A 17,588-nucleotide genomic window follows, 5' to 3' on the forward strand; every position below is an offset into this window, starting at 1 on the left:
ACAGAATCCAGAATCCCATTCGTCTGCGACAAAAAGCTCAACCAGGGCTCTTCCAGCTAAAGAGGTTGGAGCAGGGGAAATATCAAAAGCGATTCCAGAATCTCATTTCTCTGATAGGATCTCAGCCAGATCGGGTGTCAGAGAGAGACCACCAAAACAGATCAAAGGACCAACATTAAAACAGATTCCAGAATTCCATTCTTCTGATAAGAGAAGTTCCTCCACAAGGACTCTTCCAGTTAAAAAGGTTACACCAGGGGCAACATCAGAAGGGATTCCAGAATTTCATTTCTCTAGTAAGGGAAGCTCATCCATAAGTGATGTGAGATCAATGGCACCACAAAAACAGATTCAAGGTATTTCAGTACGCTATTCCAACATAGGAAACAATTTTCACCTTTATAATGTTAAAGTTGGCCCCAGTAAGGATTATCCTCTTTTTTATGGAGAAACAAGGAAAAAACTTTGAGGATTTATAATCAGAAATTGAAGTGTTACATGATTTTCTGCCCTGATATCCATATTATCAAACTATTTCAAAAATTGCAGTTTAATCATTCTCTTTTCCATCTTAGATCCTAGCCTTCTCCAAAGCATCCCACAATCGAATGATCTCTTCCTCAGAGAACAGCAGATGGGCACTGATAGAGCAGCCAAGAGACAGGTAATCATTGAAAATCACTAAACCTTATAGAGGCTTCAAAAGCTCTGTGAAGTAGATAAAAGCATTCTGAAAATTTGTATAAGAAGGGCATCTTTTCTTTTTACCTTTCCCCTTTTATTACTTGACTGAATTTCTATATATTCAGAATATGCTATTTGTTACCCTATAGCATCATTTTATTTTCAAAACAAAAGATTCTTGGTAGGCATACTTCATTCCTGGTACACTGCCTGATTGTCATAATTAGTAAAAAAAAAAAAAAAAAAAAAAAAAAAAATTAGCCCTGCTATCACATATTGGGTATCTTATACTAGTTTCTTTATGAGCAGAAAGTGCTGGTGGGTACAAATTTAGATGGAAAAGATGAAGTTGGTACAAATTCATATGCTGGGGTAGCACCTGAAGGAAAAGTTAGCGGTGAAAACTGTGATTTGAAGGAAAAACACCACAGGTGGGGTGAGGACTTATCTCTAGCTGCGGGACTCAGTTCTAGCAGACTACTTTCCAAAGCCAAAAAAGTTGAAGACAAAGATTTGGATGTAAATAGGTAATTCTTCATTAGCAGGCAAAAGAATTATTTCCAGGTCTTCCATCAAACTAATGCCAATCATACTGAATACTGCTGAGTGCTGACTTCTAATGTAAATTCAACTCATAACCGACAGATGATAGCATACATCATTTCATGTTCATAAACTACTTTCCCGCAAGAACCATACATAGTGTGAAAGATCATATCTTTTTAATTTCTTGTAAGTATCAAATTTTCTTCTCTTGTAGCATATTTTGAACTTTACATGTCTGCATCATTTCCCTTCCCACGCAAATTTCAGAAACCATATGTCTTACAATAATTAATTATACATGCATAAGAAATTAAGTGAGAAAGAGTTATTTAATGGAAACTTATCCAGAAAGAAAATGATGGAATTGTTCTTTCTCCCAAACCTAGGACCTTATAGAAATAATTAACATGGAAATGTAGATCACGAAAATGATGAATCTCATGCAAAGCCAACTTTGTAGTTAATTCATGTGATTCATTTTATCAAATTAAAACCAACAATTAGCTCCCATTTCGACACGCAAATTAAAATTAAGGCAGGTCAATCAGTGAAACTTATTGACCAATTCAATTGAATATATTCATAGATTTATAACCACATCAAAAATAGTCCTAACTACTGAATTTTTGTACGAAATTTAGTTTACAATGTTAAGCCTATTTACATGTTAGAGGACCAATCAGAAGAATCCTAGAACAGCCTTTGTACCATCTGCTAGCAACCAGAAGAATCCTAGAACAGCCTTTGTACTATCTGCTGGCAAATAATTAATATTTTGCCAACACCATAAGAAGGACATTCTGCTGAAAAAGAAATTAATATTTGGCCACTAAAAAGAATTTATATTTTTGTACCCAATCAATGATTAAAACAAACAAACTGCCAAAAAAAAGAAAAAAAAAAGTAGCAGAAGCAATAAATAAGCATTATAAAATATAAATTCAGATGTTAGAAATTTTGCTCCATAATTTCCAAGAAAAAAGTTCTCAAAATTAGAACTTTCCCTCAGACTCAAACTTCTCATTTATCACTTATCCTACCTACTCACTTTTACCCAACTTCTATATTTTTACGCTCCTAAATTTTCCATGCCAATCAGTTTTTTTTTCTTTTAATTTTTAAAAACTATTTTTTCTTCCTCTGTTTCATAAATCTTTGTATTATCTGAAAAAAAGAAAAAAGGAAAATTGACAGACCTTGAGAGCTGATTGCCAACTAGGTGTACATTGTGACCGTACCGATGGCGGGAATGGGTGGGTCGTACTTGACAGTGAAGCCATGAAATGGTGAAACGGAGGATGAATCTGTGCAAGACGAACTCCAAGCATAAAATTTCAAGCTCTCTTTTCGGTGTTTTTTTCCAAATTCTTTTTTTGCATAAAATATAAATATCCAGTAATAGTTTCGAGTGAAATTTGTAATAGAACATAAAATCGAGAGCAAGTGAAAACGGCGTCGGGTTGAATACGGCTAGTCGTCAAGGGGTCCAGGTCCAGGACGACAAGACATTGCTTTCCTTGTTCATTAAAACTGGGCCCAAATGGGCTCTTTCTAACATAAAAGTGGCCGGTTTTATGAACTGGTCTTTTGGTTTTTAGAAGGCTGATAATAAAAAGGGTTTTTTGGATAAATAGCCACCTTACAATTTTATTTTAGAAAAATAGTAAAAAATTTTTTTTTTAAAAAACTAACCATTTTGGAACAAAAATACTCTTGATAAAATTGAAAATTATGCAAAAGGTTTTTTTTACACCTTTTCCTTTCTTCCTCTACACAGCCGTTCGTGGGGGTGGGATTTCTACATAGCCGTTCGTGGGGTTTCTCTAATCTCTTTGCATCTCATCGCCTCTCACTCTCATTTTTTTGTATTTTTTCATATCTCAAACTAAAATCAGGTAAAAATTTTATCTTTTTTCTTATTAGATGAAAGTAAGGAAATATGTGTTTTTTTTGTTTTTTCTCTTTCTTTTTTTTCTTGTAAGTTTTATTAGTTTAGGGTTTTTTAAGCTTTTTATTTGATATGGGTATGCAAGAAATTAATTTATGAGATGTTATATGTGATTTTAAAGATACTTAGGTGGCATATGGTTTGAAAATGGGAGAAATTTTGTGTAAAACTGAAAAATCGCGAAAAACAGTAAAAACGGAGGAAATTTGGCGAAAAAGATGAATTTCCGCCAATTTCCTCCAGTTTGTCATTTTTTGCAAAATTTCCGCCAATTTTCCGCCAGTTTTCCGCCATTTTCTGCCAATTTTTCGCCAGTAGGAAAAAGCTATATTTGGCCCAAAAAAAAAAAACAGAATCAACTTTTTTAATACAGTTAATATGTTTGTTTAGTATTATTCAAAATTTATATATTTATTGATTTAGTTTAACGTTATTCATTTAATTTTGTAGTAAAATGGAAGATGATGACATTGTAATTGCGGTTTTATACAATGGAACATTGGTACAAAATGATAGTGGTGATTGGGAATATCGAAATGGTAAAAATATAATGGTTTCCGTCGGCAAGAGATGCACAAAATCAGAGTTAGAGGATGAGATTTTCAATTCTATTGAGATAGATCGAAATGAATATTTGCTAAAGCTAAAATGGATATATGGACGATGTGCAGAAAAGTTGGATCCTACAGAAATACGATGTGATAGGGATGTGAAATGCTTTTTTTAAGAAGTGAGGAATGGAGGGATGACAATGATGCGGCCTCCATTGTATGTTGAGGTGATTTCAAAAGTTGAACATGTATGTAGAAATGTTCATCAAACAACATTTGCTTCGGATAGTGGGAGTAATCTTCATTCTTTTTCTTGTCCTCCAATTGGCGCTCGTCTACCACAAGCTGTCGGTACTGAACCTATTCAGGCTACATCTCAGGAAATTATGGTTCAAGAAACTCAGTTTAGAGATCAAGTTGATGTTCGTGGGGCCTGGACATCATTTAACATTCACGAAGGAGTTGATGTTGGAGGTGACTATGCTGAACGGTTTCCTAACGACGAGGAGTATGAGCAGTTGCATCATATTGATCATGATGAGAATTACAATGCAGCAGGGGATGATGTTGGTCATAAAGATGTAGATTTTGATCATGAGTTGCCGGACAATGATAATGATATGCATCCTGAAATGAACAATGAAGGAGTTGATGATGTTAGGGTTCATCGTGCTACAAGTGACCACATATCATCGAGCAACAGAAGTGGTTCTATGGCCATATTTTCGTCAAAGTTCACTGGCTGTGAGAGCATAGTAGTTGGACAATTATTTCGCAACAAACGTGACCTACAGAATAAACTGAGTATCTATTGCATGCGAGAAAATAAGGAGTTCAAGGTGACACGGTCAACTACACAACGGTATGAGGTTGTATGCTTGGAAAATACTTGTAAATGGCGACTACGTGCAACCATATTTAAAAATGGAGAAATATTTGTTGTGAGAATTTTTGATAATGTACACAGTTGCTCGTTAGATATCGTGCATCGAGAACACAAGCAAGCCAGTAGCCGGGTTATCGGGCAATGTATCAAATCTAAATATGAAGGTATTGCACGTGTTTACAAACCCAAAGAAATTTAATATGATTTTTTGCAGAAATATGGGGTGAATATAAGCTACAACAAAGCATGGAGAGGTAAAGAGTATGCACTTAATAGTGTTAGGGGATCTCCAGAGGAGAATTTTGCTAAGTTACCTGCCTACTGTTATGAGTTAGTGTCGAAGAACCCTGGGACTGTTACACGTATCAAAACAGACGATAATAACAATTTTGTATATTTCTTTATGGCAATTGGAGCAAGCATTAGGGGATTTAAATCCCACATAAGACCCGTATTGGCTGTTGATGCAACTACATTGAAAGGGAAATACAAAGGGTACATGTATATTGCATCGGGCATGGATGGCAATAACCAAATATATTCTTTGGCTTTCGGCATTGGAGATGGAGAGAACGAGCAAGCATATACATGGTTTTTCCAAAACCTGAAGGATGCCATCGGAGATTTTCCAGATTTGGTGTTTGTGAGTGATAGACACCCTGCTATTGAAAGGGCATTACGCAAAGTTTTTCCCAATGCATACCATGCGCTGTGCACGTACCATATAAGCAGAAATATTAAAGCAAATGGACATGCGAAAGATGAATCAATAATACAATGTTTCATGCTCGCAGCTAGTGCATATTTGGTTGAAGATTTTGAGTTTTATATGGGGCAAATTGAGGCAAAAAACAGTAGGGCTGCCCAGTACATTCGATCATGTGACCCTACAAGGTGGGCACGTTCTTTTTGTCCATGTAGAAGGTACACTATCATGACCACCAATATTGCAGAAAGCTTGAATGGCATTCTGCTAGATGCTAGAGAGATGCCAATAGTAGCATTAATAGAGCACATACGGAATTTACTGCAAAGGTGGTTTTATGAGCGACGTACTGCAGGTGCAAAATTGACAAAGCCTGTGACTGACCAAATGGAAGAGCAACTCAAACTACGAAATTTGGAGTCCATCGGACTACGTGTGAAAACCATTAATATGCATGAATTTCTTGTGGAAGGTGGGAGTTTGAGGGGTACAGTTAATCTCCAATCAAAAACATGCTCATGCAAAGTCTTCGATCTTGATCAATATCCTTGTGATCATTGTATTGCCGCTTGCAGAGACCGAAAAATTGCTCCTTATGGCATGTGTTCTCATTACTACACCGCGGATGCATATCGTGCAGCTTATGCTGAGTCCATTTATCCTTTGTTAGATGAAAAACAGTGGCATGTCCCGGATGACGTGGCAAGTCGCATTGTTCTTCCACCAAGATGGACACGTAGGCGAGCCGGTAGACCGAGGATGCAACGCATACCATCCGAAGGTGAAGATGTTATTGGACGTAGATGTAGCCGATGCGGTGGTGTTGGACATTATAGGCAGAGATGTACGAATCCATTGTCTTATGCTTCAAATTAGAAAGTTTTAATTTAGTGTTATGGTTTAATATGTTTTGATAATTATTTCATATATTGGATATAATATTTTCTACTCCACGGTGGAAGATTTATTAGCAATCTTTTTTTTTTTTTTTTGAATTTAATCCTAAATGAAAAGAGGCTTTCTGAAATTGATTTTCAATCTTTAGTTTACATATCATTTTATGAAATGTCCAAATGATTTTGAAAATAAAAACAAACATATATCAATTTTTCTTTTATTTAAAATGGTTATTGATTTTAAATGTCACTACATTTTTTGTTAATTCCATCTTCATCTTATATAATATTTGTCTCCACTCCCAATTTTTTTTACCCTACTATTAACTTATATAATCTATTAGAAATTGATTTTCCAAGTGGAGGAAATTAGTTTCTAATAGGAGTAAAAATTATTCAACGATTTCCACTTGGAGGAAATGTTTTCCAACAGGAGGAAAACTATTTCCGCTTGGAGGAAAATTTTTCCACCTGGCGGAAATTTATCCAGAGGCTTCAATTTTTCTTCATATGGGATTTCCGACTGGAGGAACGCTTTTCCTCTATTTTTCCTCCAGTAGGAAAATTTTTCCGCCTATAGGAAATATTTCCGACAAGCGGAAAATTTTTTAAAATTTGCAATTGAGCTCTTAAGGCGTTTGTGCATAACGGAATTCTAATAAATAAACATGGCACATTTCCTATAAGGTCAATTACTTGTCCTTACATCAATACCACATTGTTATCTTTGTTAAATGAACATTATAAGCCACCATTATATTTACAATTAAAAGTCAAATATAATAAATAATATGCATCTATAAACATGACAACAGGAAAGAAAAAAGCATCACCACGCAGCTCATATGCTAAGTTCTTTGTTGTAAGCCTCATATGCATACTTCTTTCTAAAAAACTCCATGTTATCTTGTGTGAATGTCAATGGTAATCTAGTATGTAAAAATTCGATGGTCTTGAGTGTAAATATGCCACAGTCACCACTACAAAAACAAACAATTATTATAACATATATTAGTATTATTAGAACCATATTCAATAGTTAATATTTATTCAACAAACATGTAAGTATTAAGGGGTTTTACCCATTACTTTGCTGAGGGGTATTTTGTGCCAATTCACATGTAAACTCGTCAATGGAGTCTACAAGATCTGGCCGCTGCTCATAAAAGGATGCAAACCGCAGTAAATAAGGTAACATTATGCATAATTTCTGGAAATAAATTTGTCCCTTGTATCGGTTACCAGCCTTATCTGAATCATATACAGTCATGTGATGCTCTTTCAAGTCCACGTGCCCTACCACCCAATGTATGTTGCGCTTGTTTAGTGGAATCAACAACTGTCAATACATTACAGAATTTCAGTTAGCACAATAAATAAAGGAAGGCACATGAATAAATGAATAGTTAACATTACACAATTTGGACATGTATATATTACATGATTTACGTATTTCCATGGCTTGGACTCCTTCATTCGAATCCCCAGCACATATTCTTGCATTGCGTATGAGAATTGGAACTTAGATGGATTGTCGATGAACTTTCCATGACATTGCTCAATGTATACCTACAACAAAATAATTTATTAGTTATCTAAAATCACAATAGCCACATATAGGACACCTGGCCGTTACTTACCCAAAATCCTCCATCTAGCACCTCAAAACTAGGATAAAAAATATCAGGAAATTGATTGGCACGTACACAAAATAGGTAAGGCAGGACTTCCATATGCTGCGTTGAAAGACGAGTTAATTTTAAATTACATCCATGCAGTTGAACAACTATCTATGGAATTTATCAAATTATAAAATAAAAATCTTGATACTTACATCGTGATTCAGCCACTTCTCACTGTTTATAAGCAACTGGAAAAAGTCTTTACCAGCAGTCAAAATGTTCATATCAACCTTTGCTGCCCAACCAGACTTCATAAATTTGTCAAAATGTTTTACAAGTCGCGTAGGTACTGGTTTGTATGGGTCGAACTTCAAAGTAGAAGATGCACCAGGTAAAGTGCGCTGTAGTTTTTTCCGCAAGCCTCCGACACTATAAGGAGTTGTAATAGCTGCTGCCGCCTTCCTATCCCTCCTCCCAATATCTATGTTTTGCTTAGCAGCTGCTACCTTTCTTGCACGTCTCCCGGCAAGAAACTTTGATGGAGACACTTTCTCGATAATCGTAACACTTGGTCCTGCATCGTCTACAACATATGGCTGTGACTGTCTATCAACGGGGGTCGCATCGGGACCATACTCTTCTTTATTTTCATCCCCTTCAACGTCCATCCCATCTTCCAACCCGTCAGCACTAACTCCCACTCCTTGGTGCTTCATTAACTTATCAAGCTTGGTGTCCAAACTTGCAAACTCTCTAAGCATGGCGATTCGTAAATCCTTAACGTCTTGCCGTACACTAGCCACTTCGCCTTGAAGGATTGTTAATCTCTCTCTCAAAGGTACCTAAAAGAAATAATAATTATTAATACTTGCAATAATGAAAAAAAGATAAACATTCATACAATTTATTCAAACCTCATCATGGGATGGAGTCGTTAAAGGTTGGGATGGAGTTGTTGGAGGTTGGGATGGAGTCGATGGTTCAACATGAACATGAGCAGCAACTCCTGTAGTCGATGAAGAAGGCTGGTCTGTCGACTTATGTCCCATTCGCCGCCTCCCTCCTTTTCCCATAATTTCCACAGACGCTTCTTTCCGTTTCTTACTTATTCCACTTCTTGTAAGTGGAATACCTTCATCTTTTTCATCATGACTTGCCTGTGGTGGCTTGTCTCGAACAGCAGGTGCAACATTGTATGGAGTATTGTCATGATGTACATCCAATGCCAAGTTGCCGATATATGCATGCTCAACTTCAGTCACATTCATTAAGCCATGAACGGGATACTGCAAAAGACAAAAGGGATTATAATCAAGTGATTAGCAAGTAATACTAATATTCGTACAAATACTGCAAAAGTGTATAAATAATATTATTATGTTGGAATGTATATTTATATATATATATATTTGTACATATAAGTGGAAGAATTCATAGACTTACATCACGATGATCGAAGAGTTCAGTGGCCTTCTCAAATCTTGACACTTATGAAAAATGCCAATTAAGAATTCGAGGGAATGCCATGTCCGGTAACTTCTTTCCGAATGCTTGACCCAACGAAGGAATTGTCTCAAAACCCCAAATCTGTCAAACAATTAATTAGTAATGAATAAGTAACGAAATACACACCATAAATACAAGTGTAACAAACTTTAAATAATAGTGTAACAAACTTACCATGAAAGCCAAAGGAAACCCACAAAGACTATAACTCTTTGACTTGTTTAAAGCCATGGACTCTCTATGCTCAAAAGCACTCTTCAACGATCTAATGGTGGTAGTATACGATAAAGTACCCCATGGATAGTTATTGAAGTACTCTAAATCGTCCACCATCTCCAAGTGATTATGAGGTGCGGTGGCCATGCTTTCTTTGCCTAGAAGAACCGTCTCTAGGAAATATAATAAAGCCAACTTCAATCTATCATCGTCGGCTTCATCATTGTCTTGACACTGTGCAGTCATGAAAGCTTCGGTTATCTCCGAATTAGTGACCTTTCGCTTTCCGACAAAATATGTGTCACTAATACGAGTAGAGATGTTAACCTGCCTATTGGGTTCGTAACCAAACCGTAGACCTATAATTATGGTGAAGTCTCTCTGTGTAAATCTAGCACCACGCCCTCCAAAATTGAATACCATAGAGTCCTTGTCGTCGCAAACACACTGCCTATACAGCATGCTGTTGACGATGTGGCCACTAAATTGTATCTCGTTGGCCTTCAAAAAGTGGCCAAAACAGCTATCCTCAAACTTCTTTATTTGGGCTGGAGTTAGCTTGAACTTAATATCCGACACGGCTTTCCAGAAGTTCGATCTACAATTAACCTTTGCCCTCGATATCTCCGAGGCCCAAAACCTTCATTGGTAATCTGAATCCATTTATCTGCAAATCAAATACAACAAAACATAACAGATGGAGGAAACGTTTTTTCCGACACGAGAAAAGCCTGAAGGACAATTTTTCCGCCTGGAGGAAAAAATTTTCCGCCTGGAGGAAAAGGTTTCCGCCTGGAGGAAAACATTTCCTCCAGGAGGAAAAGGTTTTCCGCCTGGAGTAAAAAATTTCCTCCAGGAGGAAGATGTTTTCCTCTGGAGGAAATTTGCCTGGAGGAAAAAATTTCCTCCAGGAGGAAAACATTTTCCGCCTGGAGGAAATTTTTTCCTCCAGGAGTAAAAAAATTCTCGCCAGGAGGAAAAAAAGAGAAAATATTTTCCTCGGGGTGGAAAATTTTCCAGAACCAAAATAACATACACCTAACGGGATTTTCAAACCAGCGCATAAACATTATACATTAGTAGTGTACATTATACATTGCTTCGTAAGGATAACCTATAGATATATTATGGTTTCACATTCAAACCTCCCATTAAATTCAAACAAAAACACAACTTCACAATAGTTTTAATTTCACATTTCACATTCTAACCATGCAACACAAACATTTCTGTCACACCAAATAACACAATATTATAAGCATAGCGCATAATGACAAGGTTCAAAATGGTAAAACTCATTCAATACAGCACAACTAAAGGTTTTCAGATAAGTTCGTTACATTAAAGCGAAATTAGTTTGCAAAATATTTTCTATGTTGTACAGAGAAGCAACTTACATTAATGGGGGACAAACCACCACCAATGCTTCTCTATCTATTTATATATCTCTCTCTCTCTTTATCTATCTCTGTGAGTGTATGTGTAATTTTATCAGCTTGCACTTGTAACTCCACGATCACAAATTTTGTGCTTCAATTTTCTGCTCAGTCCATCAGTTGCCCCTCCAATGCTGAAAGAAATAGAAAATCAATATTAGTAACCATGCAGCAATCAAATTTAGCATATTATATGTGTAAGATGTGCATATGAACAAGAGCATATGAGAAATTTGAAAATTTTCCACCAACAGAAAAAAACCACAAGAAGCATAAACCCTTTTAAACAAATATAATCCATACAATTAGGTATGTCTAACCAGTCATAAGCCAGATCTTAACATGAAAACCAAGAAAAACAACTAACACTCCAGTTAAAATCTCTGTTCTGGTTGCCTAATCAATTCACTCAAGTCAAAACACTCCATATCAGTAAAGATATTAGCCCATCATTGCATGAGATGTGGTATGCGATTTCAATTTGTGATAAATCCTATGATTCAAATTAACCATTTAGTGACACTTGGTTCTATCCTTTAGCGGGCAATGTCCTGTAACCAAATAGTAACGCAGACTTCCATAGTTAACCATTGGAATAAAAAATTACTTGATAAACTGATTTGGGGTGGTTGAGACTGAAGGCTCCCTCTCATGGCATCACATTGTCCATGAAAACAAATATTGTTATAATTACAGCTTCACAATAAAGAACTGAGCACATAGCCTAAGAACTGAAAACAAGGCTTTAATTTAGTAATGCAGGTTTAAAGCACACGTATATGGCATGGACTAATTGCTCTAGATGTTCATGTTATTTCTACCCAAAAAATAAAAATAAAAAAATTAAACTCCACACCTCATAAAATTTGACTAGAAAACTAGTTTCATCATCAGAAGATAAAAGAGGAAGAGAAGTTTACTTGCCAAATCTGTTCAAGCTGAAATGCAAGAAATCCACACTTAAAAAGCTTCAAAACTCAACAATGACATCTCACCAAACACCCATCTAAAACCACATGCAAGGTTCCCATCGGATAGAGAAGCCAACAAAGAGTGATATTGATTTGTACCAACAAAATGTAAGCAATAATTTTGTTTCTTCTCTTAAACTTGAAAGTGAAAGGAGATTGATTTTCAAAATATCATCTAGCTTCTACACCTTTAAAAACCATGACATGTACAATGAACTTAGAAATGAGAGACTCCATCAAAACTTGACTGCAACAATGATCATAACTAATTTGATTGAAGTTCAAATTCTCAACACAAATCAACCAAAATTGTTCAAGTAATAGGAACACTTATTTGTGTTGCATGCTCAAATAATGGTAGTTAATAAGCTAATAAAGTGGAAATATGTAATCTGGTCAGCACATACAGTGATCCATGCTAATAAAAAGAACGAATATTTATAAGATAAGCACTGTCTTTAAAATCATAATCATCAACCTCACTTTCACATAGGATTTCAAAAAAGGAAAAATCTCAATTTCACATAAATCGATGGTAACAACAATCAAGATAGTTTTCCAGTCAAATCATAGACCCCAAACTACATTTCCAGCAATTGGCATTGAAACCCTCCAGAATGCATGAATGGGTCCCAAATGGGACCTGTATGCACATACAATGCAGATTTAGTCCACTGAATAAATGCAGAGACAAAGGAACCAGGGAAAAACAAAACAAGAATTGAAGAACTGAGAATAGCTGTGTCCAAGTAAAATAAAATAACCCTTCGACAAAAAATGTCAGTGCTAAAAAATCACGCAAGCATAGATTGGTTAAGTAAATTTGAGTACCAAGTTTTATGCCAAGACACAAAAAAATTTATATAAGGGATCTATTATTCTTTTACCAACAAAGGTAATTTTCTTCTTCATCTTGATACTGAGTTATCAGGAACAGGGCAAAAGCATGCATTATATCTCAATTGGTACAAAAAAATCTTCAAATAATCATACAAACTATATGTATAATGTTCTGTACACCAAAACTAGGTCAAAACAATTTATGTGGTAAATCAGACAAGTAGACATGATGAATTATCTCCTATATCTGTTATTTTTTTTCTCGGACCTTAGGAAATATGATTTCAGAGGGTGCGTTTGGCATATATAATGGACTCTTTGTATGATAGAAATATGAAATTATGCCCTAACTCTCTCTCTCTCTATTTCTATTTCTCTTTCTGTTTTGGAAAATTATATGAAAGCTGAGGACAGTGGGGGAAGCTGCACGCACCCAAAAAGAATGCTCTGCTATTTGACTCGGAATGCAAACAATAGTGAGCTATGACACACTTTCTGTGTACTTGAAAGATTTTAAGCAAACAAGAAGAAGAAAAAAAATGTTAAAGTTGTTGGAAGCACTGGTGCTTTCAGAGAAAGGTTACCTTGCAGCTATGGCAACGGCTAGCCCCTGGTGGGAGGACGATGACGGCGAACGGCACTATAGTGGTGCGAGGACGATTACGGCGACAAACAGTATGGAAGGCGTTGCCTTTTGTGTGTCTCCTCTGTCTCTGGTAGCTCTCAATCGAACGACTCTTGCCGACACAACAATGGACGAGGACGATGCTGGCGAATGGGAGACGAATGTCGGTGAAAATGGTGGTCGGGATGGTAATTTTTGAAATGCCCTAGCTGCGTTTTCAAACGTTTTCAAAGGGAAAGTAAAAAAAACAAAACCGAAACCAAAAAGGCCTTTTGATAGAGAAAAGAACAAAAAAAAAAAATATAGATAAGGGTACTTTAGTCCAAACGGGTAAAATATTGGTTAGTTTTTAAAAAAATAAAAAAATTTGCTATTTTTCTAAAGTGGAGTTGTATGGTGGCTATTTATCGAAAAAACCCTAATAAAAAAGTAAACTTTAACTTACTATTTATTCTAAAATATCAAAATAAAAAAGTAAATTGACTCATTAGAGAGCAACATAATAATAATATACAGATAAAACAACTGTATTTCAATATTTTTCATAATAAATGTAATTTATATTTCAACCACTACTTTGCATTTATATTGATAAGAGCATTTCTAATTATTTTCAACCTTTAAAAAAAAAAAATTAACCGCTCTTTTTTTTATTTAATTTTTTAAACTAAATAATAGATTTGGGAGTCAAGATCACTTTTTATGTAAATGTTAAACAATAAAATACAATTTTATTGAATATTTTTACATCTATCCAAGAATTATCTTTTGTTTACTGTACAGTACCACGGCAAAGACTCTTGTATTTGTTTATTTTCAAAATGAGAAGTAAATGAGTTAAGACAATTATTTTTGATAATTAGCAAACAAATATTACAAATAGTAATGCATAATCACACTGAACTTGGCTAATAAATTTCACGCTTTAATTAATGATTTTTTATTTATTTAAAAAATAAAGCCACCAGCAATAACACTAACATAATATTTTATCTTTTAATTAATAGAAAAAAAATAAATGAGTGAAGTCATAGTTATATATAGAAAGTAGCAAAATATATTAAACAAGTCCTATTGAAATTATCCTATGAAATGAAAAAGTATCTATTAACTTGATGCATCTAGCTAAAGTCTAAAAAATGCAACATCTTAAACACAACCCACTGTTTTTTTGTTTTTTTTGTTTTTGAACAAAGTTCTTGTAACTTGTTAGTCACAGTCTATGGAATTAGTTTATACAACTTTTGGTCAAGAAGTATATATGTCCTCTGTTTATGGAGGCATATATTATTATAGGTTGGCTAAGCAGATCAGTATTAACAAGGTCTCTAGTAGCTGTAGACCTGCTAGTTAAAATGCCCCTTTTTTTGGGTTAATAAGTTAAATGCCCTGTTTGTTTCCCGAGAAACTAGAATTTGATCTGGGCAAATACTAGCTTTTCCTTGCCTATTCTTGGAGCAGCATTTAACTACAAGTAAATTATTTGTCAGAATTATAAGCCACCAAGAAAATGTAAAAATCATCATTGCACAAGTATATATAATTTAAATTCACAACTATGAATTTCCTTTCCAGCACAAATTGTACATAATCTGAAATATAATATATTATACCTTTGCTCTTTCCCTGTAAGCATAAAAATTTCATCTTCAAATAATAGAGAAACTGATGGATTTTTTTTTTTTTGGTTCTTAAGGAAACAATCATGGCATTGTAAACAAAATGAACAATTCGGTTGAATTTTTGGATTTATTAAATTAAACATAGTTTTTATTATTGGAATCATACATCCAGCGGAAACCTGATCACAATTGAATAAAATATGCGATAAATTATGTCATTACCCATATATATTTTATTAACCTTTTTCGCTGAATCTTCCAAACTATTCTAGTCGCGAAGGATCTGTGTGTGGGCACACTTACTCACCAGAAACAAGAAGGCTCCAAGGTATTATTTTAATATCTGAAAAATATTCCCTCTGTAGGCTCTTTAGAAAGTAATCTATATATAGACTCCAAACTCTAACCTCTCAAGGTTTCCTAATTACCTTGGGCCCAACAGATGGGCAACACTTGTCTCTATTAATGGGCTCTGTCACTTTATTAGCTAGTTTAGGAATCCAACGGTCACTATTAATTAAGGCTCTTGATCAATGGTTTAGATTGCTTTTGGAGCATAAATCCAATAATCTCCCACTTGTTTAGGAGCAAATTTAGGACCGTGATCTTATCCGGTGCTACTCCACTAAAAGCCAAGATGTGAACTTCAAAATTAATAATGTATATATTAAATGTATTTTTCTTTGTAAAATACCAATAATTAATTGATAATAATTTCTGTGCATCAATTAATTATTTATTCTCTTAACTTATCAGTTTCTCTAACGGATCCGATGCACTGGCCAGTGACTTTTAATATCCAAGTACTAAAACATGTCAAGTGGATATTTCATACAAATTCCATGTTGTATATTTCATAAATACTTGGTAATCAAATGAACCATAATTCCCAAATTCTCAAGATATTGATCGTTCATAATAGACCTCATTTATTGATAACTCAAAGAAGCATAGTCACTTAATTTCCTATTTACAATATACTTAGGATTAAGAAAAATAACATATCCAATATTGCCTGAAATTTAATTTTTTTTATATAAATTTATCTTTAATTAAATCTCTCATGATCCTCTCAGAATGACTATAAATCATTCCAATATTTTATAATAATCAAGACAGATTATTTCATAAAATATTGCAGTCTAAATAAAGTGTCCAACTTTATTTAACAACTGTAAGACAATTCATTAATTATGAGAACCTATGATCATGTTTTCTATGAACTTATCCATATGTTCATATACTACATAATTAATCTAGACCTTATACGTAAACAAAGTGTGCATAAGAATTTAAAAAATTCATACTATTAAATCAGAAAATGATATTACAATTAGTCTTGCTCCTAAAGCATAAATGTAACCAACTCTCACTTATTCTAAAGTAAGCCTGGGATCCTTTTAAGACCCATACAATTTACATGCTTCTCAAACACTCGTTTAGGAAGAGTCTTAGTAAAAGGGTCTGCTAGGTTCTCCTCGGATGCTATTTTAGTAACCACTGTATCTTCTCTATCAATGAAAATCACGGATCAAGTGTTATTTTTTTAATATGTGTTTCTGCTTTTTGTGAGACCTAGGTTCTTTGGACTGTGCTACGGCCCCACTGTTATCACAGTAAAGGGTAATCGGCTGATCTACACGTAGTATCACATGAAAATCCAAAAGGAATTTCTTGAGCCATACCGCTTCCTTTGCAGCTTCAGATGCAGCCACATATTCAGCTTTAGTTGTAGAGTCAGCAAGACAAGTTTGTTTAACACTTCTCCAACAAATGGCTCCTCCATTTAGAGTAAACACATATCCTGATGTTTATTTACTAGAATCAATATCCCTTTGAAAATCAGAGTCCGTATAACCAAGTGTTTCAAAACTCCCACTGAAATACACCAACATATAATCCCTCGTTCTTTTTAAATACTTGAGTATATGCTTCACTGTAGTTCAGTGCTCTAATTCAGGATCTGATTGGTATCGGCTTACTACTCCCACTGCATAGCAGATATCTGGCGTGGTACATAGCGTGGCATACATGAGACTACCAACAGGCGAAGCATAAGGTTTCTTACTCATGAGTTTTTTCTCTTCAGGAGTTTTTGGTGATTGCTCCTTAAAAAAATATTCCACCTCTCGTTCCCTTGGGGTAGCCAATAAATATACACATTTCTGTACAATATTCTAATTTTTGAGATTTCTGTGCTAAGACATGTGCTGGGGCACCCCAAATCCGAATATGATTTAAGCTGGTTTTTGTGCCCTTTCCATAATTCTGGGGGTATCTTTGAAACAAATTTAGATAGAACCAAGTTTAGCATGTATACAGCTGTTTCTAAAGTATATCCCCAGAACGATTCAGGTAATGATGAATAACTAAGCATTGACCTCACCATATCTAAAAGGGTTCTATTTCTCCTTTCAGAGACTTCATTTTGTTGGAGCATTCCCGGATATGATAATTGAGAAACTATCCCCTCGTTAGCCAAGTAAGACTTGAACTCTCCAGATAAGTATTCACCGCCTCGATCAGACCGAAG

The 17,588-nt window shown here is 34.9% G+C and overlaps 1 long non-coding RNA gene across 1 annotated transcript; it reads right to left on the bottom strand.

The window, feature by feature from the left end:
- Nucleotides 1-1,754: 1,754 nt before the first annotated feature.
- LOC132805439 (uncharacterized) lies at nucleotides 1,755-2,641 on the bottom strand. Its single transcript, XR_009640900.1, has 2 exons — nucleotides 2,427-2,641; nucleotides 1,755-2,030 (listed from the first exon to the last, which is right to left on the bottom strand). It is a non-coding gene; the product is annotated as an uncharacterized LOC132805439 (long non-coding RNA).
- Nucleotides 2,642-17,588: the final 14,947 nt, after the last annotated feature.

The sequence above is a fragment of the Ziziphus jujuba genome, chromosome 9 (genome assembly GCF_031755915.1).
Source record: "Ziziphus jujuba cultivar Dongzao chromosome 9, ASM3175591v1".
In the NCBI taxonomy this organism is placed as follows: Eukaryota; Viridiplantae; Streptophyta; class Magnoliopsida; order Rosales; family Rhamnaceae; genus Ziziphus; species Ziziphus jujuba.